Genomic DNA, 21,802 nt, shown 5'->3' with positions numbered 1-21,802 from the left:
TTAAAATTATAATTTAATACAGATGTTCCTCCACTTAGTGTGGGGTTACATCCTCATAAACCTATCATAAATTGAAAATGTTGTAAGTTGAAAGTGCATTAATACACCTGTCCTACCCAACGTCAGAGCTTAGAAAAAGACACACTGTAGAGTACACATGTTTACTCTTGTGATCTGGAGGCTGACAGGAGCTGGGACTGGCTCTGCTACCCAGCATCCCCACAGAGTGTCTTACTGTGTATCTAGACATGAGAAGAAAAGTAAAGATCAAAATTCAAAGTTTGTTCTACTGAGCACGTATGTATTGCTATTGTACCATTGTAAAGCTGAAAAAACTGTAAGTCAAGCCGTGGTAAGTTGGAGCCAGTTTGTACAATAATTATTAAAACTACCAAGAGCATAGTAAAATAATATAAAATCAATTATTAAATTATATAAAGTATGTAAATATGGATGGAATATGCTAACATAAAAAGTACACCCATATTTTCCATGTATCATTACTTTACTACTTGTTGCACAAGATTTCTGAAGACAGAAATTTAGGCACAGATTATTAACTTGTGCATTATTGAAGGTCATTAATTCGCTTATAAAAACACTTCACAATATATAAAGCAACTTCCTATTTGTTAGCCCTAGAGGTTGGCTGTGTGTGCAAAGAGGATAAGACAGAGCTGTTTTCCTGAAGCATCTTTCGGTTTATAGAATCCAGTTAAGGGATTTGTTAAAATGCATTTGCCACATAGAAAACAAAATCTGAACTTGTATAACATTCTTTCTCATCCTTTCTAAAATCTAGGTGGTTAAAATACTTAGGTATAAAATGAAATAAAATTTTAAATATGGGATAATATTTATTATATAAACTAGGAATACGTTAATACTTTTTAAGAGAAAAAGAAAGCACTAACACCATAAAGGAAATTACTGATAAATTCAGCTTTATGAAAATCATCATAAAGGAAGACAAAAGAAAACACAATTTGGGGAACAACATCTGAAGTGTGGAGAACAGGTTGGTTTATTACCTAAGATTGGGCAAATCTAAAAAATTAGAGAAACAGAAAACATAAATGAAAGATGGAAGTCATCTTAGAAGGAAAAGAACTAAAAACTGAACCAGAATTTGGAGAAGATGGAACAAAGCCACCAATCATAGAGACAATGTTCTAAAAGGGTCTTGAACTGATGAAAATCAGCAATCTTCAGTCGAGTTGCAGGAAATAAAAACAAATCTCAGCCAAACAACCCGTTTATAGACTTTTTTTCTTCCAATTGCAATATACTAAAGACAGATCTAAAATCTATAAAACATCCAGAGAAGAAAAACAGATCATCCACAAAGAAGGAACGGTTCTCTGACTTTCAGAATAGAAGTCAGAACATAGTGAAATTTTGACCTTAAAGTTCTGGATTATTAAATACAACAGTCAACTAATTTCAGCTTCTATACAAACTATCTTTTAAAAATATGGCAGAAAGAAAGCATTTCCAGAAGCAAACAAATCGTTTTTGTAGAATCAGTTACCTCTTAAGAATGATGGGTGTATATTGGGAAGAAGGAAAATAGTGTTAGCAGGAAATTCAAATAGTCAAAATGACTATAAAAATTAAAAGGCAAGCAAGAGAAGAAATTAAAATGCTGGCTGCTCAAAAGAGTAAGAATACTGTCCAATAAATGAGATTTAAAAAATAAATCCATATAATATGATCCCCCCTAAAAAATATATTTTGGAAGGAAGTGATTAGAATTGACACATTCTGAATTATTTTAAATTATTTGAATTGTTAAAAATTTCAAGGAAAAAATATAAGAAGTATACACACATATACTTTAAAGGAAAAAAAGTAAATCTTGGGACAAATGTACCATTAAAAATCCATCAATAAAAAGAAAAAAAGAATTGTAGAAGAAAATAAACCAAAAACAAAAAATGAGAAGAAATTTGAAAGCAAATATTCACATAGAAATAAAATATATGGGTTATCACAATCAAGGTCAATGGGCTTATTGGGTTAAAAGATAAAAAAAATAAAAAGAAAAAAATAAAAAAAAATGTATTGGGTTAAAAATGACTTCTCAGAAGAAGATATAGCTATGCACATACTATTTACAATAAACTGTAAATAATAAATGGGAAATATGCTATATAATTATAAGCAAATGATGGAAAAATAAGTCAAAATGTAATCATAGAAGACTATACAGCTGGAGTAATGCAAGGAAAAATATTTTTAGTCCAGACATTTAATTAAGCATAAGGAGAATCAGTACAGAATAATAATGTTTACTATATAAAAAGGCATAATAACATTTCTTAATTTATAATTTCTAATAATTTATGTTGAAATTCATAGCATATTCATAAAAATTGGAGGCAGTTTGGCTGAAGAGCAAGACCCAATAAATTTTAAAAATTAGAATTATTTGAAATGTAATTTTTGATCGAACATAACTCAGCTCAAAAATTTAAAAAGACATATCGCAAAACTTCACTATTTTAGAAGTTAAAACTATATTTTAAAAATATACTTTTGAAAAAGTCAGGGTCAAAAGAGAAATCATAATGGAAATTTGAAAATACTTAGAAGAAAGTAACAATGAAAATATGGTGTCCCACATTTTGTGGGAGGCAGCTACATTCCACAATTTTTAGCAATATAAATTATTTATAAAAAGAAGACTGTAAAGTTAACAAATTGAACATCAATCCATTTTCAACAAAAGAAAGAGAATAAGCTCAAGAATAAATGGAACAAATACTAAAAATTAGAGTAGAAATAAAGAAATAGGGAAAACAATACATTATTACAGATAATTTAAAATTTAAAGTTCATTGAAAACAACCAATGAAATGAACAAAAGAAGTCTGGTGAGATTGAATAGAAATGCTGGGACAATATATAATACATAAAACATAAATACGTATGTACCTATGACAATATATCTGAGGGTGCAGCTTATAACTAAATGCAATTATCAACTAAAAAAAGAAATGGATAACTAAAATTGCTTCAGTAGGAAAAAATACCTGGGTCATCCTGTAACTACGGAAGAATGAAGTCATTAGAAAAAATACACCTTCTTATAATGAAAACAATGAGTCTAACTGTTTTTCTATGTGAATTCTATCAAAAATTCAAGGAGCAGATAATTCCAATCTTATACAAAGTATTTCAGAAAATAAAATAACAGGAAAACACATCCAACTCATTTTATGAGCTTTGTATAAACCTGATATCAAATCTAGAGAAAGCATTAGAAAGGAAAATTACAGACCAATCTTACTTATGAATATAAATGGAAAAATACTAAATATATTAGCAACCTTAAACCCAGTAATATAAAAAAAAGATATTACATCATAACCAATCTGCTTGTAAGAATGCAAATTGGATTCAACTGTAGGAGACTTATAATGTTATTCTGCACATTAGTAAATAGAAGAAAATCACATAATTATTTCAATAGAAGCATAAATTTAAGTCTGTTGCTGAATTCAACAACTATTAGTTACATATAAAGAGAAATTTCTGAGCAAACTAAAAATAAAAATAGACGCCCTCAACCTGGTAAAGGGAATCAAAGAACATTCAAATGAATTATTGGCATAAATAATGAAATTATTGGCATAAATAATAAATAATAAATGTTTCAACCTTGATAAATATCAATATAGAAAATTCAATTTTTTCTATATATCAGTCCCATTTTCCAAATATATTATTTATACACAGAACAATATCAATGTAAAAACTCAATTCAATACATAAAATTTGGTTGTATTTGTATATTTTAATACCATTTTTGATAGAAATACACATACACACAATAATATCTAAAAGCAAAATAAAATATGTGCAAACAAGAACATTTTTGAAGTTAACAAAAATGAGAATAAAATTTAATACTAATAGATATAAATAGCATCAACAAATTTTTGCTGTAATTATTAGTGCATATTAACTGTATAAAATAATGGGATTCATTGTAGTAACTTCATACACGCATATAGTGTGCTTTGCTCATGTCTACCTTCCTCCCCACAATCTGGTTCCCTTTCCCAATATCCCCTTCTATTTTTTATTATCTGGATTACACATATTAAGTAAAACATGCTATATTTGTATTTGAATCTGGTTTATTTCACTTGACACAATGATCTCCAGTTCCATTAATTTTCCCGCAAATGACATTATGTGGTTCTTTACAACTTTATAATATTGCATTATGTGTATATAATATGTTTTCTGTATCTGTTCATCCATTGATGAAATCTAGACTGATTCCATAACCTGGCTATTATGAGTAGTGCAGAGATAACCATGAACACACAGGTATCTCTATAGTTTGCTGACTTTGAGTCATTCAGGTGCATACCCAGGAGTGATATGGTTGAGTTGTATGATCATTCTATTTTAGTTTTTTGAGGAATGTGCATACTATTTTCTATAACAGCTGTTTTAATTCATATCACCACCAACAGGGTATTAAAGTTCCTTTCTCCCCTGTATCTCACCAGCATTTGTTATTTTTTGTTTTCTTTATAATAGTCATTGTGACTAGGTTGAGATGGCATCTCAAAGTGGTTTTGATTTGTCTTTAACTGATGGCTGAAGATATTGAGAATAGTTTTTATTCATTTATTGGCCATTTGTATTTTTTCTTTTGAGAGGTGTCTATTTAGATTTTTTGCCTGAATTATTTGTTGTTTCAATATGATAAATATGACTTCTTCCCGAAGTGATCTGGAAGTTAGATGTAATTCTGTAAGTATCTAGTGGACAATTTTTGCCAAGCTAATTTCATAATAAAAAGCATTGGTTAAAGGGCCCAAAATGCCAAGACATAAGAACTAGAGGAATTTATGTCTTCTGAGATATAAAAATATAACATATAAAATTAATACATAATACATAAGAATAAAGACAGTATTTTATGGTCTGGCATGGTGAGAGATGTCTGAATCCTGCCTGGCCATGTAGAGAAGCCTTACGTCTGACACAGCACCCACTGCAGGTTAGTGATGGAAGACTAATTCTAAGTGATATGGAGAGCATTTACTTAACAAAGGAGAAAACAAGAAAATGAATGAATCTTCACCTAATACCATTTCCAAAGCAGAATTCCAGGTAGATGAAGTATCTAATGTAGGTGTCCAAGTTTACACTTCCAAAAGAAAAGAGGAAAATATGTTTATGACTTCAAAAAAAAAATGCATGAGCAATATGAGCTTAAATTTTAAGTTCTAAAGCTCTCTTTAAAGTAAGATTTTTGTCAAAAGACACTATATAGACATTGACAAGAGAAGGTACAAACTTGCAAGCACCATTTATAATGCATGAAACCAGCAAAGGATTAATATAAGAAATTGGTTAAAATCCTGCAAATCAATTAGAAAAGACAACTGATTTAGTCAGCTTTTTCACTGCAGTAATTAGAAGACGGTAATTGTAAGAACAATTTTAGGAAGAAAAAATATATTTGGGGGCCCATAGTTTCAGAGATCTGAGTCCATACACAGCTAACTCCATTCCCCAGGACCTGAGATAAGGCAGAACATCTTGATAGAAATGTGTAAGAGAGGGTAGTAGCAGGGGACATTGCACAAGTAAGCAGAGAGAGAGCTCTGCCCAAGGACAAAATGTATACTCCAAAGGCATGCTCCCTGGGACCCACTTCCTCCAGCCATACACTTCCTGCCTACAGTTACCACCCAATGAATCCCCACCCAGGGGATTAACCTAATGATTAGGTTGAGACTCTTATAACTCAATCTTTTCCCCTCTGAATGTTTTTGCATTGTCTCACACATGAGCTTTGGGGGACACCTCATATATAAACAATAATACCAATAAGGGGCAAAACATATGAAGACGTATTTTAGCATAGGGAAAAAACTAGTGAATTAAAAAATCACATGTAATTAGTCTCACTTTATTAGTTATTAGTGAACAACTAATTAAAACACCATTTTTATTCCAGATCAGAAGCCATTGTAATGTCTAAAAATATAAAGTAGTCTTGCACAAGTAGAGCAATCACCTGTTGGAGGTCCAAAATGAAACAGCCACTTTGGAAGACAATCACTTCTAAGCACATATGTAGTCTTGAGTAATTCTATTACATGACAATCAGGAAAGACATAACAGCATTGCATGTAATAGTAAAAAGTGTTCACCAGTAGTGGGATATTTTGTTAGTCAGTTTTTCATGGCTGTGACCAAAAGACCAGACAAGAACAACTTAGAGGAGGAAAAACATTTTGACTCACAGTTTCAGAGGCTCAGTCCGTGGTTGGCTGGCTCCATAGCTCTGGACCCAAGATGAAGCAGAACATTATGGCAGAAGAAAACGATGGAGCAAAGCAGCTCGGGACATGGCCGCAGAAAGTAGAGAGAAACTTCCACTCTCCAAGAACAAAATGTAAACCCAAAGGAACACTCCCAGTGACCCACTTCCTCCAGTCATACCCTACCTGCCTCTAGTTAACCCAATTAATCAGTATCAGTGGATTGGATTATCCATCGATTAGGTTAGACCTCTCCTAATTTATTTCACACACATGAGTTTTGGGGGGACATCTCATACCTAACTATAATAGACTTATAAATAAATTTTAGCCTGTCCATTCAATGGAATTATATGTAACAGTGAAGATGAATAAATTAATTTTATATAGTACAACAACACAGAAGATTCTCAGGCTAATATGTGAAATATGCAAGTCATCACTGAACAGGTGGGACAATACGGGATATGAAACTCAGTGCTCAACATCATCTAAAACCAAATAATACACATTTTAAGGATATATACGTATGTGATAAAAATGTAAATGAAAGATATGAAGTTATTAGCACAAACAATTGAGGTACCTCCAAGGTGACAGAATTTTTTGTAGAGGGAATTATGGGAGCCATCAAGGAATTTCTTCATCTTGATGTTAGGTACTTGTTTTTCAATTCATTTATTTTTATTAATATATTTTAATTTGTAATACATATTGATATATCCTGTTTTGATTTGTATGGCATATTTCTCAATTATAACGTGAAAAAAATAATTTTCAGTTCAACCAAACCTTCTTTTAATTTATGGACTTCTGACCACTGAGCTCATTTTCTGTTTGATGCCATCCTAAATGCCGGTTGATAGTTGAGTCTAAAACATCAGGAAAGAGCACATTCCTTCAGTAACATGATATTCTCCAAGGAGCTCCCTGGAGAGCCACAATGTCAGGATCAATAGAGAAAGGATGTGAAAGTGAGTTCCTGCCTCTACCAGGTGTGACGCACCATCTTCCCATTGGCCTCCAGTAAAGAACATCCTCACTTCTGCCATGTTGTTATTCTTCTCTCTCTTTCTCTCTAGGAAACAGAACTGAGGCATCCACTTGCAAGGTTATAATTTGAAGCCAAGTCAGTTTCTCCTCAAGTCCTTATTTTCAGTCATCCTTCTCCTCACAGGTTTGGTACCCATGTCTGGTGTCCTGAAACAGTGGGCTACTTGAGACAAGAGCTGTCATTTCATATTCTTGTCCTTTAACTCTGAGTGCAAGATGAGGCTAGGAGTCTGCTCAGTAAATGTTCACTTAATGACTCATAACTGCTGCAAGGGTTCAGGTTGACATTTGGAACTTGAGTATCCACTGTGTCTCATGATGGTCAGAAGAAGAAGGTGTTCTTTAAGTCATTGGATTCAATGTCCTCACATTATAATTAAGTAAATTGAGACCTGGCATGATCACCTGGCATGTCTACAGCACCCCATCCAAAGAACCCAGTGGAAAATCTAGCTCCCTTCTGGTCTTCACACTCACACACTTCCTCCTGTGGATTAGCTGCTTTTTCTAATAAGTTGGAAGGGATCCATTTTAAAGTTTAAGACAGATCTGTTTGTCCAATCCATTCTTAGGTGTTTTCCTTAGTGAATAGAGCTGAGGACATTTTAATTAATTTATTATGTCCCTTCAATTAGGGGACCCAATTAATAATTGAAATGGGTTTTTAATTGGTTTATGTCCTCTAGGGTATCATATTAATAACGTAAATAAACTAACAGGTTTGCATTGAATTAGGATTCATCTATATGCATATCTGTTGCCTCCCAATACATTATCTATTCTTAACCTCCAAAATTGAATGTAACTTTTTAAACAAAGACATTCTGAGGCACTATTTTTTGTTGTTGTTTAATTCCACTTTGAGGTAAGGTCACAGTATTTTCTGGTTCATATATAAACTGTTGGCATTCAGGCCTATCATGTTGATATCACCATTGTATCATCTCTCTTCTCCAATTTTCTATCAAATCAAAGACTCATGTTACTTTAGGGATAGGGAGATCCTTAGAGATTACTTGTTCTTAGCCAATGAAATTGAAAACCAGAGAGGTTCCAAGATGTGCCCAAGCTCACACAGCAAGCTAGTGGCAAGGGCAGGGCTTTCTCTTCAAATGTCTTATAGATTTTCCTCTTCAATGTCATTATTATAGCACTTCATTCCCCTTTGGTATCCCACCATTCAGACCCATTTCACACTTGGAATAGTCTTCCTTTGATCTTGAGAATACCCAAATGATACATTTTATGGAAAAATAAAATCTATTCTATTTTTCTCTGTGCTTTGCATAGTATCAGACTCAACATTGTCTCTAATACACTTTATTTGGAGTTAACTGCTCAAGGGCTCCCAGCATTTTCTCCTTCTACTTTAGAACTCACTCCATGCTATAGGACTGGGCCTTTCCTCGGTGGTGAATCAAAGCCATTCTAACACTCACTCCTGCCTCCACTCTTACAAAGACCTTAACTGAATCAGATTTTGTTTGATTGGGACATGCACCTTATTATGTCCAAGTGAAAGCTGGCTGAGGGCAAAGGTCCCCCCTTTGTTCCTCACCCTCCTACATCACACTTGCTAATAACACTTAGGTCAGTGCTCACCGCCTCTCTAGAGGCAGCAGTGATAATGGTGAAAGTAGCAATTACCTAATTCAAGGGATAAATGCCCTTCATGTGGTCTTAGGGCGTCTTTTCCATACTCTTAATTTGAGAATCCCTTCTATTGTAGATACCTGCTACAACATAGATACTGCTTTCTCACAATAAAAGATCGAGCTCATCTGGCTTCTCGTGAAGCAAGAATGCAATCATATGGCCTGGGCTTTATTGATCAAAGACCTCAAAGACCTAGTGATGCAGAAAGTAAGCCACGAGCCTTCCTTTTTCTCCCGTTGCGGTGGCCATAAATCCAAGTTCTTCAGGAACAGCAAGTTCTCAGAGGACGTCAGTGGCACCTGATCTTCAGTGATGAGGGCACCAGAGTCCTTGCTTTCCTCTTCACACCGGTTCCTGAAAAATGAACATTGAGCCTGTCTCTCCAGCCTGCCCCATGATTCAGTGGGCTACTCAATATCTTTTCAACAAACTCCTTTTCTTAATAAGCCAGAGTCAGCTTTTGTTGCTTACAATATCGAACTTTGACTGATGCAGTAATAATAATCACGGCTATATTTTATTGAGTAGTTGATAAGTCTATTAAGCAGCTTCAACCTCCCAAATATAACAGAAAATTTATAATATAATTGACCGGTATGAAAAGACAGTCAATATACAATATCATCGACTGGTGTGAAAAAAATGAAGATTGCCAAAATAAATCATGTTTGTTTACCTTCTGTCCAGTTCCTGGTTGAATGTGGGCAGTCTCATTGTTCTAGAAGAAGAGCAGACAAAAGGGCCAGAATGTTCTTCCTATGTTGTAAACTAGGAGAACAAAGGCCATCCCCTGGGCCGGGGCTGCAGTAAGGCCTTTTCTTTTCACTCACATTCCTAATCTTTAATGACAAGGTTCCCTGCTCCTGGCAGACATTAGATGATTAAAAGGAAATAGTCACATACCAAAAATCCAGGCAACTTGACTGCGAAAATCAGCCACCTGCCAGACCAGGAGTGACTGCTTCCCCCTGACAGTACGGCATCGCATGCAATAATAAAAACAGTGAATTATCCATCACGACCCTCCTTCAGTATTCACAGTCTCTGAGGTGGGCACCGTAATGTCACCCTCAGTGTACAAACGAGCTTTAGACAGGTGAAATCAAGGTCATAATCATAGAGCTCAATGTTAACAGAACTAGGGTTTAATTTCATTTTGCTCTACTTCACCAGTCCTTATTTTTCTTCAAGTGAGGAAGGCCTTCCCTAAGAATTTTTTTCTTAATAATTAATTTTTTTTTCTGAATACTCTGCACTCTCTTCTCCCCAGATCCTACTTTAAATTCTCCTTTAAGTCCTAAGTGTGCTTCGGCTGTAGCACCCAGCAATTCACCACAATCCTCTATTGACACGCACAGCCACGCTCTCTGGACTGCAAGTTCCTAACAGCAGATTGTACTTTATGCATCTTTGTTTCTGTGTTCCTAGCATAGAGCATGGGTTATAGTAGTTGCTCGATAAAATTTATTATATGAATGGATGGGTGAATAAAAACAGAGGGGAAGAATCCACTTTGTATAGGTCGCCATGAAATATCCACTTAGCAGTCCCCAAGAACACACCACTCAAGCTGGTGCAGTTCCTTCAACCAGAATGGATTCACTATGGCCCACTTTGGAGAAAATAACCACAGTCTCCTGGAGTGTTACTCAAACCTCCAACTACTCAAAGCACTCCAAGGCAGCTGGCAGCCTGGCAGCTGTCTGGGTCCCTTGGAGTACCGCACATAGGGCCGTTTTCTGACTGACAAGGGGGCCACAGAGAAGCACAACCAGAGCTTTGTGTGGAGGTTGAAGTGGCAGCCCTGCTGCTCTCTGGATGCTCAGGGATGTCGCCCAGGACAGAACTTCTTGGTCCAGCAACCAGACTGGACTGACTGTCTCCAACAGGATGAGTCAAGGAATTTTTCCAAATGTGTGAGTCACTTTCTTGTATTTGCATGGTGCCTGGGCCTTGGGGATTGGCATGGAACCAGCAATGTATGCTATGGCCATTCAGGGGATTAAAAGCTGCAGTCATTCCGATTATGTGGAATTAAAAACAAACTCAGAAGAGGCCAGGGATCGGCGGCAGTGCATTCCCCTTGATGGAATCCAGTCCCTAATATCCAGGGCAAGGAAAACAGTGGGTTTTTTCTTTCTTCTTCTTTGTTTCATTTTTGTTCAAAGGGGGTGACAATGTGAGAAAGGTACATGCACTTTGGGTTCTCAAAGGTCTGTCTCATTTTGGTTTTCTCTCATTGGTTGTTGACTTTTAGAAACTTACTCCCCTTAACTGAGATTCAGATTTCCATGCTGCAAAATTAATATTATGACATCTTTCTCTCACTCTGCCAATAAGAATTAAACGAGATGATAAACTGAAGTGTCTGCTGCATTATAGGAACTCGGTGACCTTGGGTCTTGCTTTATGCCTTTCTTCGTGATCCCTGTGTATTTGTGCCCTCCTCACCGCACCCCCCCATCTCAGCACAGACACCCTTGAACTTCTCACAGGGATGGTGGGTAGTGGGGAGGGAGGCTTCCACACCTTCCTGAGGGCAAAAGGAAAAACCAAATTAAAATGAGAATTGATGAGAGGGGCCACTGACCCTGACCTTCAAGGACAGACATTCTTCAGATGGAAGGAAGGAATCCGTCAGGGACCTAAATCAACAGAAATGCCTGGTACACTATGGAAGGAGGTTCGTGCTGGGAAGACAGAATTTCCTTTCAAGTACTTCTCCATCTTTAGAAATAACTGTGTGATGTTCCCCCGGCTGCGTGAAGCCCAGAAGCCACGGTGAACCGCTGCACACGTGGAAAGCCGCGGGCCGTGGGAGCCAGCCTTTGGCAGCGGCGCCTTCCCGATGCTCTTAGGCCATAAACAATTTGTGCAGAGCAAATGGAGCAGACTATTTCTAATTTTTGTCAGTGTGGACTCCCTCTGGTACCCAGGAAGATTGGAGAAAGCGTCTTTGAAGTGGGGAAAGTTGACTGTGGAGGAGCTGATGGGGGTCTGCTTGCTTCTAGGTAAATAGATATTAAAGACCTTCGTGTCCGTAACGGTTCTATTTTACAAGGAGATTCAGGCCCATCGGACGGCACAGCCGACTCTATCTGTATGAGTCACTCTCCTGGAGAAAGCCGTTTTGCCTTTAAAGCTAAACATTTCTTTACCCAGTGTTAGACACTTTCTGAAATGCTCACACTAGCGGCTTATGCATCTTAGAGTTCCTCATTCTCTATGATATGATTGAAGCCTCTGAGCGACTGTAAACTTGGGTAGGACAGATAGCTCCAAGTCACAGATGAGAACAGTGAGACTCAGAGAGAACTCCACCTCTCTACCATGATACAAGAGGCTAGTGGGGATGTCCCTGCCAGAATCACCATTGACACCTTCCTTGCCAGGGGCAAACAGTTTTTTGTGGGGCCTAGAGTTCAATTCTTCATGAAAAGATAGAAAACTCTTCTACTTGTTGAATTTTATAAAACATGGGACTGAATGAACACATTGCGAGGGCCTGTCCATGCCAGGCCGAGCAAGGGCCCTGGGGTGTGTGTAAGCTTCCGTTTCCCAGTAAGTCATTTCTTTTGATTCAAGGGAACATACTTGCCAAAGGTCTGCTCCTCGTGTGACTCAGTAGCTAGTAGCCTTTGTGATTATCCCACTATCCTAATGTCATTTTGAGGGAACTAGAGATCTATTTTTCAAAGCAGGTGTATTGGGTGACCTGAGTGGTGCACATAGGAGTTGGCTGCTGTCCCCAGAGCACCTTCACTTCCTCCACCTCCTGGCCACCTTTTTGTCTCCTGTGGGATTATGGTGCCCTTCTTCCCCAGAGCCTGCTCCGACGTCCAGTTGCTCAGAGCCCACAACCTGCTGTCCAGACTGAACCCAGCTGCTCCTCACGTGCTTATAACCTGACTCTACTGAGGACCAGTCCCACCCCTGCCCTGGCTTTGTTCTTTGCATCTCTGTACATTTTTAGAAGTCTGCTTTATCATTTCATTCTCAGAACTCACGACTCCTTCTTCCTTGGCTCTCCTTCTCCTGCTTTCAACAATGTCCCTTTTGTTTTCAGAGCCCCACGCAGCCTTTGTGAGCACCCATCTCCCTTTTCCACACAGAGTGCAGTCGTCACCTCTCACTTGAATCTCACGTGGTGTGAGCTGGCCTCCGTGGGGGTCAGCTGGGTACTGAGAGCGAGCGGGCAGTCCACGGACAGCCAGGAGACCCGAGATCTGAGCTGGCCCCTGCTGCTGTCTTTTTATCTGACCTTGTAGGACACGCTTTGTTTCTGGTATCCTGGAGACAATAGAATCGCACTGTATCATTTCAGGAGGAAATTTTAAGTCATGATTCCCATTTAGGGTGCATCAGAAAAAATGCGCTGTATGTTTTTTAAGAGCTTCAGATTCCCAGATGGGGTCTCCTTTCTTAAGGATCATGGGAAAGCACAGGCAGGCACTGGGGTACCTAAAGCATCATCCATAGCCAAAAAAGCAGATGTTAGCTCCAACAGACCACAGATAAGTCAGGATTGGAAGGACTGCTCTATTTCTTCCTCTTGTACAGAGGGGATCACATGGTTATCAGCACTTTGAGAAAGGAGAAGAGAAGGCTTAGACACCCTTTTTAATGTAAGTCTCAGATAATTATCCAGCTGAATTTGAACTTTGATCTGTCAGCCATCCCCGGATCTAATAGGCACCACTGGGGGCCCCACTGGCCGGACAACCTAGCACACTGCCTCTGCTGAGCGTCCACTGGTGTTGGCAGCAAGAGTGCTGGGGGCAGCAAGAGTGCTGGGGACAGCAAGCCTCTCCAGGGACAGAACTGGTCTTTGAATGCCACAGGCAGTGTCCTTGTGCATGCTGGGGCACAAGCAAGGCCGGGATCTGTGAGGCGCCTACACTGAAAGGCCCCTGCTAAGCCTGCCCAAGATCCAAGTGCGGATCGGATTGCCCAGGCCCCAGCTGGCAGCTCTGTGTAGGAAAATCAGATTCCAATGAGTCCTTAGAGGTCACAGGAGGGCACATGACTGCTCCTGGCCAGAGGTGGCTCAGGACAGAGACAGAAAAGGAGTGAATAAGAAACAAGGAATGGGAATGTGACCAGAAGAGACACACTTCAGTTATTATTTTCCCAGTTTGTCCATCCTTGATGGTGTTGTGTTTGGGAAAAGTATGTAGCAAGGTCAAGGTCATGCATTAAGTCTCTCTCTCTCTTTCTCTCTCTCCCTCTCTCTCTCTCTCTCTCTCTCTCTCTCTCACACACACACACACACACACACACACACACACACACAGAGCACTCTCTTAGCAGAAGTTCAGATTTTAACCAACAACCTTTTATTAGACTTATGGCCCTTTGGAGCAAGAACTAGAGTTCATTCACTCTTACTCTTTCCTAAGAGCAGTACCTGGTGTTCTATAGTTAATGTGGGTAGGGTAAATTAGTAGAGGTGGCAGAAAGTGCTTGGTACACTACTTCTTAATATTGAAAGGTAGATATAGGAAATGCCTCCAAAATCACACACATGATGGATTGTAGCTAGATAGAAATGTTCATTGTATCTTTAAATGAAGAGTGATGTGCATGCACGAGATTCCAGAGCTCTTAGCTCCAGGCAAGGGAATTTAGTAAAATCCATGAAATGTGCCAACTCCAAAATAGATACATAAAAGATAAAAAAAATTCAAACTCATCTGAGTTAAATAGCATAACTCTGATCACACTTTACTATTTTTAGTTGCATAAAAATCTGGGTCTTCTATTAAACAGTGAGCTACTTGAAGGTCACTGGCCTCCACTGCTCGTGCCTGCACTTCTGGCGCCCAGCAGCGTATGTTGGGTGGACCGGAAGGGATCCTCAGTTCGTGTTCAAGTACACAGAAACCTAAATGTTGACAAAAATCTATTTGAAGTGTATGTTTACTACCACATTACATATGTACCTTTTCCAATTGACCTTGCAAATGAAATGCGTTGCAATTGAAGGGGAATGGAATGTGTGCAGAGGTTTTTCCAATGTTTATTTTTACATTGAACATCAACTAGGCCCCAAGGCTAATGCCATTGACCTGTAACTCACTTAGAGATACGGCAAAGCAACTGGGCACTTACTTGGTCAGTGAGCTGAAAGGCCAGGAGGGTCCTGTCCTCAATGGGATACTGCCATCTGGTGTATGCCCCAGGTGAGACGAGCAGGGAAGGGTGGAAGCCAGAGACAGGAAAAGGGGAGGTGAACTAACTTTTGAGCATCTCCACAGTGTAGTAGTCCCAATCATGATCTGTAGAGAAGAATAATTACAAACTCAGTTGGTATCTTGGAACTGAAAGAAGTTATCCTTAGGTGTGATAGAGATGATATTACATAGGGAGGAAAGACTCCTCAGTGTCTACTGTGATTCAAACTGGTTATTTCATTTAATCTTCAGAATCACTCAATAAAGTCATATAACAGGTGAGGAAATGGAGGACTAGAGTGGTTAAGTAGCTTGCCTAAGGTCACACAGTTAATCCCAAGCAGAAGTAATTAATCAAGTCTCTACTTTCCCCCCCAAACCTTGTTGCCTATAAGTCTCCTGGGTGCACATCACTCTTCATTTAAAGATACAATGAACATTTAGATCTTGCTACAATCCATCATGTGTGTCATTTTGGAGGCATTTACTATATCTAACTTTCAATGTTAAGAAGTAGTAGACCCCTTTTATTTTTTGTTTTGATAAATGGCTTCTTAACAAGAGCAATTTTCATCTCCTTGTCCAAGAGTGGCTTAAAGTAGTGCTAAACAGTTCTCGATGATCAATAATTTACTGCAATAGAGAATTATGCACAGAGCTCCTCATTTTCAGCCACTTACCATCTAGGTGGAAAGAGACGAAGAATCAAATATTAAAGTGAGTTGGCACTTAACAACTAGTGAGACATCAGGGCTAAAAATATTATCATGCAAACAATATAAGTAAATATTTGCCATTATTCTATTAAGAAATACAGGAGTTATGTCTTGCTGAGCCATAAGGGAACTTAGGCAAAGTATTAAAAAAACCTGTCTTGATTTTAAATCCATATTTTGATTTGATTTTAAATTCCATATTTTGTTCATTCTGTATTTATTGCACTAGTTTAGGCTTTTACATATTGTCTTAAAATAATATTTTAATTATAATGTATTTTGGAGCCTCCTTACATCATGTGCTCAGAGGGAGACCTGAGTCCTGACAGCTGTATAATTCAGGGATCACAACATTCTAGAAAACTCTCGGTTTGGCACAAAGATTATTAAAGAAATTTTGGTTTATTTACTTTTTTTAATATTTATTTTTTAGTTGAACACAATACCTTTATTTAATTTATTTATTTATTTTTATGTGATGCTGAGGATCAAACCCAGGGCCTTGCCCATGTTAGGCAAGCGCTCTACCACTGAGCCACAACCGCAACCTGGTTTATTTACTTTTAGCAGAATGCAGATTGTTTTCTTATATGACAAAAAATATGATTTTAACAAATTTATTAATGGTCAGGTATTGAAAGAAAAATAATATGATAATTATTCTGAATTCTAATATACCTTGGACACTTTTAGTTGTCTTATATGAATAACAACAACTGCTTCAGATATAGTAAAGGTTAACTGGAAAAGGCAATGAGTGATTATATGTAACATCTTAATTTCAAAGCACAATACATGTGTGATAGGACTGTTAATCATAGAACCAGGAATCCTTGTTATGATAGGTACCTCAAGAGATGTTTTGTGTGTGTACATAGTGTTAATGCAGAATTTGCTTTTGTGTCTGATTTTCAAATTAAACCATAAAGATCACAAGGGAAATAATGTTTTCTACCAACATGCTACAAATTTAGAGCAGCTAAAGTGTGCACCCATAGGTTTTCACTATGAACAGATTGATGGGATGGAAAAGTTGCTTTAAGCAGGAGAAAGTTCTCTCTAGTGGGAAATCTTTGGGGCACCTTTCATGCAACAATAAGTCAAGAACATCCTTAAGCCACAAGCCATCTCAAATAGGACTTTGCAGCATTTCAGACATAGATTGAAAATATTTCAAAACAATACCTTCAGAAAAATTCCCTATTGATATTTGGGGCTTTTGCCCAGAGGGCACAAATCACAAAACTGAAGAGACACTGTGAAGGCTGGGTTTTTAAGTGAAGATTTAATTCTGCTCAGCTCAAGTTATATTAATTGTATTTCAACTCATAGCAAGCAGAAACTAAGAAGATTGTGTCATGGTAAGTAATTTGCTCCCGGTCCCCGATGCAATGTCACAATCTAGATCTTTCTCGGAGAAGATTCTGCTGAAACCTCCATCCCACACCTCCTGGTAAGAATGCCATTTAATGTTCCATTAGCAAAGCAGAGCATTTGGAAGACATAATGAAGAAAACTCTCAGAAGAACGTGAAGAAGACTTGAGGGAGGGCCCTGTTTTCATATTAATCTTGTGGCTAAGTCTGAGTCTGGGTAAAGTTTTACAAATTCCTTTGTAATTTATCTGACAGAATAAGATTTCAGGCAGACAAGGTACTTGCAGCTGAGAACCCAGCTTCTCCCCAGTCATAAAGCATGCTAATTGGAAGGTTGTGGGCAGAACTCCTGCCAAAAAGCAGGGAATCTTCTCAAATATTAATGATGCCCTCCTGCCAAACGTTTGAGAGTTGTCATGAATCTGGTGGCTTACAGTTTTATGCCACTTGGTCATGTCTTTGATCTTGCTTTTGGTGCTCCCTGAAGAAATAATACCATCCTGTGTTGGGACCATTTGATACAGTGTAGAAGTTTGTGGAGTGTGTGTGTGTGTGTTTGTGTGGGGTGTGTGTGTGTGTGTGTGTGTGTGTGTGAAGAGGCCTGGTGTCTATAACAGTAGACCATCACATAACAGTGACAGGAATTATGATATAAAAGTGAGTTCGGATGTATGAGCTCAGGAGGCAAAGTAAGCTGACCAAGAAATTTAAACTTATCCAAACTAAGAGAACGTGGCTGCTTTGGGTAGGAATTATAGAGGAGGATGGTAACAATAGCACTGAGTGATTCATTTGGAGATTCTAAAAGCAAATCATCCAGTAGAAGTATGGGAAAATCTTCCAAAATATTAAAGGCAAGGATGTCACTGGCTGTAAGATGCAGTGGCTTTGACAACATAAGCAATGCATGAGATGCTGAAGTGCTCCCAACTTCTTGCTGAACAGCTGGACAGAACTGATGCTGTTTCTCCAGATGCCTAATTACTCCACAGAAGTGGTCTCCACCTCCAGTCTCCACCAGAAGTTGATTTGGTAAATGGCAGGCAAGCACTCTTGGCACCAAGAACATGAGCCACAAGGAAAGCACCTGCATCCTTCCTCCCTACCCATCAGGGGGTCAGGACCTCGGGGTGCCACTTTGGGAAGGTTGCCAACCTTGACTTTAGACAGCCCATGGAAATTCTGTGCCTGGCCTGCCAGTTACTCCACAGCTCAGGGCCTCTCCATTTAGCCATTGTGGTCAGATACTTGAGCATTTGGGTTGCAATGCCAAAGAGATGTTTTAGCCTTTGTTTTCAGATATTTGTGAGAGGAATTTCAATTTGGTTCTTTGCATAGATGATTGTGAGGAGGATTTCTGTGGATGGGAACTGAAAGTTCTTTGGAGGGCATCCCAGAGAAGAAATTTTTCAGGTGGAATAAGGTGTAATAAATCCTAACATTTATTTAGCACTTTATAATTTAATAAAGGTCAATAGCATAGGCATTGGGGTTAGACTGAATTAGGTTCTTGAGTTATGTTAACATCTGTGGAAATCAATGACCGAAATTAAGGTTTCATAAATTTTTAAGAGCTCTGCCATTATTAACTGTGTGACTTCAGGTAAATAGTCTAACTTATCCAGTGACCTTGTAGATGAAATGGCGGTAACAACGCCAATGAGGTAGGCTTAATTTGTGGATTAAAAAATAATCTGTATGCAATATCATAGGTATAAATATAATTTTATATTGATATTCCCTGCAAGCTAATAATCAATGGCAGGTTATAAATTCATTTTATAAATTGTGAAGACTTTCACTTCAATCCTTTATAGGGATGGAGTTTTATGAGGACAGTCTAGGAAAACCTGTCAAGTTAGCTGGGTTGTATAAATGACCTTATGATGTAAAGGACAGCGAGGACAACAAAAGATAAGTTAATAAACTATGATGTCCATTGGTAAGGAACACCTTTGTCCTTCAGCCATTGGATCTTAGGTAACATACACAGTCATCTCCCCAAGGTGGGATTCAAGCTCAGTAGTGCACTTGGGTTCTTCTTATGTCACTTAATGTGTCATGGTCAAGTGTGGGATTATGGTGCCAACTGAGCCTAAATTGCTTTCTGGTTTGACTATTGCTTCCTGGTAGCATAACCTTGGGAAAAAAAAATAACCTTTCTCATCCCCATTTACAAATGGGAGCAGTGCATTTCCTACTTCACAGAGTTGAGAAAAGTCAGTGAGACAAAGCTTTATCATAAAGTGCCCACCCATGATCCTGGCATGTGATACGTCCACTGAAAATATTAACTGCCATTATTATACCCAGAAGAAGAAAAAAGGAAAGTAAGCAAAACAAGAAATTATTGAATACTCACTTCCTTTAGGACATTCTGCCAGGACCTTTCTGTGCAGTGTGTGTTTATCTCTGAGCTTATCAGAGAGATAGGAAGCATTCTCATACTTACCACTGAGGAGTCTGGGACTCAAAAAGTTATGAAACAGAGCAGTTAATACACCCACTGCTCATGTCTTGCTTTAGAGAAACACTGCATACCTGCCACTTCCCAGACAATGTTCTAGGGACTGTGAACACTCCAGTGTCCTCTCTTCATAGAGATGACTCTGAGGTGAGGGGATAGAGGGTTAAATTTGGAGAGGCACTGGGGATCTAAAGGAGGGAGGGATCCAGATCTTGAGGCCCTGGTAGGCTACTGCAAGTACTTTGGTTTTGATTGGTAGGAGAATAGAATGTCCAAGGCTTTTGCACTTGCTTTAATGGTCTGTTAATCTTTCCTACATCTTTGAAGAAGCATGGTTTTATTGGATTTAACTTCAAAATCTTGGCTCAGGGTCTATGATCCAGACTCTTAAAGAGGAATTAGAGGACGATACCTGGCAGTCACTGTGCAAGAAGCCCTTGTGTGTCCTCTGGTTTGGCAATAGCACCGCACCAGGTGCCTCTCCACCCTAACAGTTGTTTCAGACATACAAGGGTCCCTCTGTCTCCTTGGCCCCAGCGATGCAGGCAGTGAGCAGAATCAACCAGAAGAAAGACACAGGGAGAACAGTCTCCACATTGCTTCTTTGATTAATATTACATCTTTCTCCTTATTTTCTTTTTCTGTCAATATTGCTTCCCCTAATTCCTTCCTCCTCTCGGCCTGGTGCACCTGGACACCTCCTGTGGTGTCACTGTTTTCACCAAACTCAGAATTCACTTTTCCTTATGGACATCCAACCTCCACTGTGGAAAATTAATAAGGCACCTTCAGTACTAAAAAACAGGGAATGCTTAGATAAATCAGTGATGGAATAAACACATCCTCCCTACTCTCCATCATAAACTACCAGTCCCACACATTTTCTTTTCAAAGTATATTCAGATATACCAATTCACTCAATAGAGCCTGCATGGTAAGGAACAATACACCCAAGTCACAAGTCTCAATGTCTTCACTTTATAGCAGATACACATTCTTTGAGCCTATTCTAAAACAAAGAGCTTAACCTAAAGGGATGATGATACTCAAGGTGGAAATTATAGGCATCAAAGAAGTTTGGTCAAAAAAATGGATTTTTCTGAACACAAATATGTCTTTAAGTCAGTTTTGGAATTTGGCCATAAAATTCCCCTTAATAGGTGCTTTCAAAAGTGTTACTACAGAGGTATCTCCCGTATTCCCCTAGTCTCTAAAATGAGAATTGCTTGAACATGAAAAAATTGATGTCTTGCCATTTGATCTGTCTCAGTTGCCAATTCAGAGCACTCCAGAGCAATTGTGTAAGAAATTAAGGGGAAGAACAATCAAGTTGATGCACAAAGTAGGGGATCTAGAGACACATCCACACGTATCACATTCTCAAACCTTCCTCTTCAAAGGAGGAAAAGGAAAAGACCACTTGAAGGATTATCTGGTCATAGGAGGCAAGATGGTCTTGTTCTCCCAGCTTTACAAATAAAACATGACTCACAATAGAAGTACCTAAAATATATGTACATATTCAACACACACACACACACACACACACACACACACCATATGCACATTGGAGACTGTATTTGCAGCCATGAAAATAATTGATTTTTCAATGTGAGTAAATGACCTTCACTGCACTCTCCAGGTGCCTTGTTTCCCCAAGCATCTGAACATTCCTTCCCCTGCTGCAAGCAGCTAGCATTAATCCAATGCTTCTCATTAAGCATGGTGAATGTTCCTTTTGACATAGTAAAACTAAAGCTAGTATAATTTGTGCATGCCAATGGATAGACTTTTTTGCCGAAGGGGTTTTCCCTGCTGCATATAGAAGGTGCTTAACTTGTGTCCCCTTGCCAGGAGATGATCACGCACTATATATAAATGCATAAGTAATTTTATGGAGCGTGACACTCCCTGTGGGTCTCTGGAGATATTAACTAGACTCCTCCATTTTCTAGGCTTGAAGTTTCCATGAATTGAGGAACATGTAGCACCCTTCTCGAAATAAACATTGAGTCCTACATCTGCTGTGACTGCAGAAAGGAAGCATAATCCATGAAATTTCCTCC

This window comes from Marmota flaviventris, chromosome 7 (genome assembly GCF_047511675.1).
Source record: "Marmota flaviventris isolate mMarFla1 chromosome 7, mMarFla1.hap1, whole genome shotgun sequence".
In the NCBI taxonomy this organism is placed as follows: domain Eukaryota; kingdom Metazoa; phylum Chordata; class Mammalia; order Rodentia; family Sciuridae; genus Marmota; species Marmota flaviventris.
Note: the sequence above shows the minus strand (reverse complement) of the source record.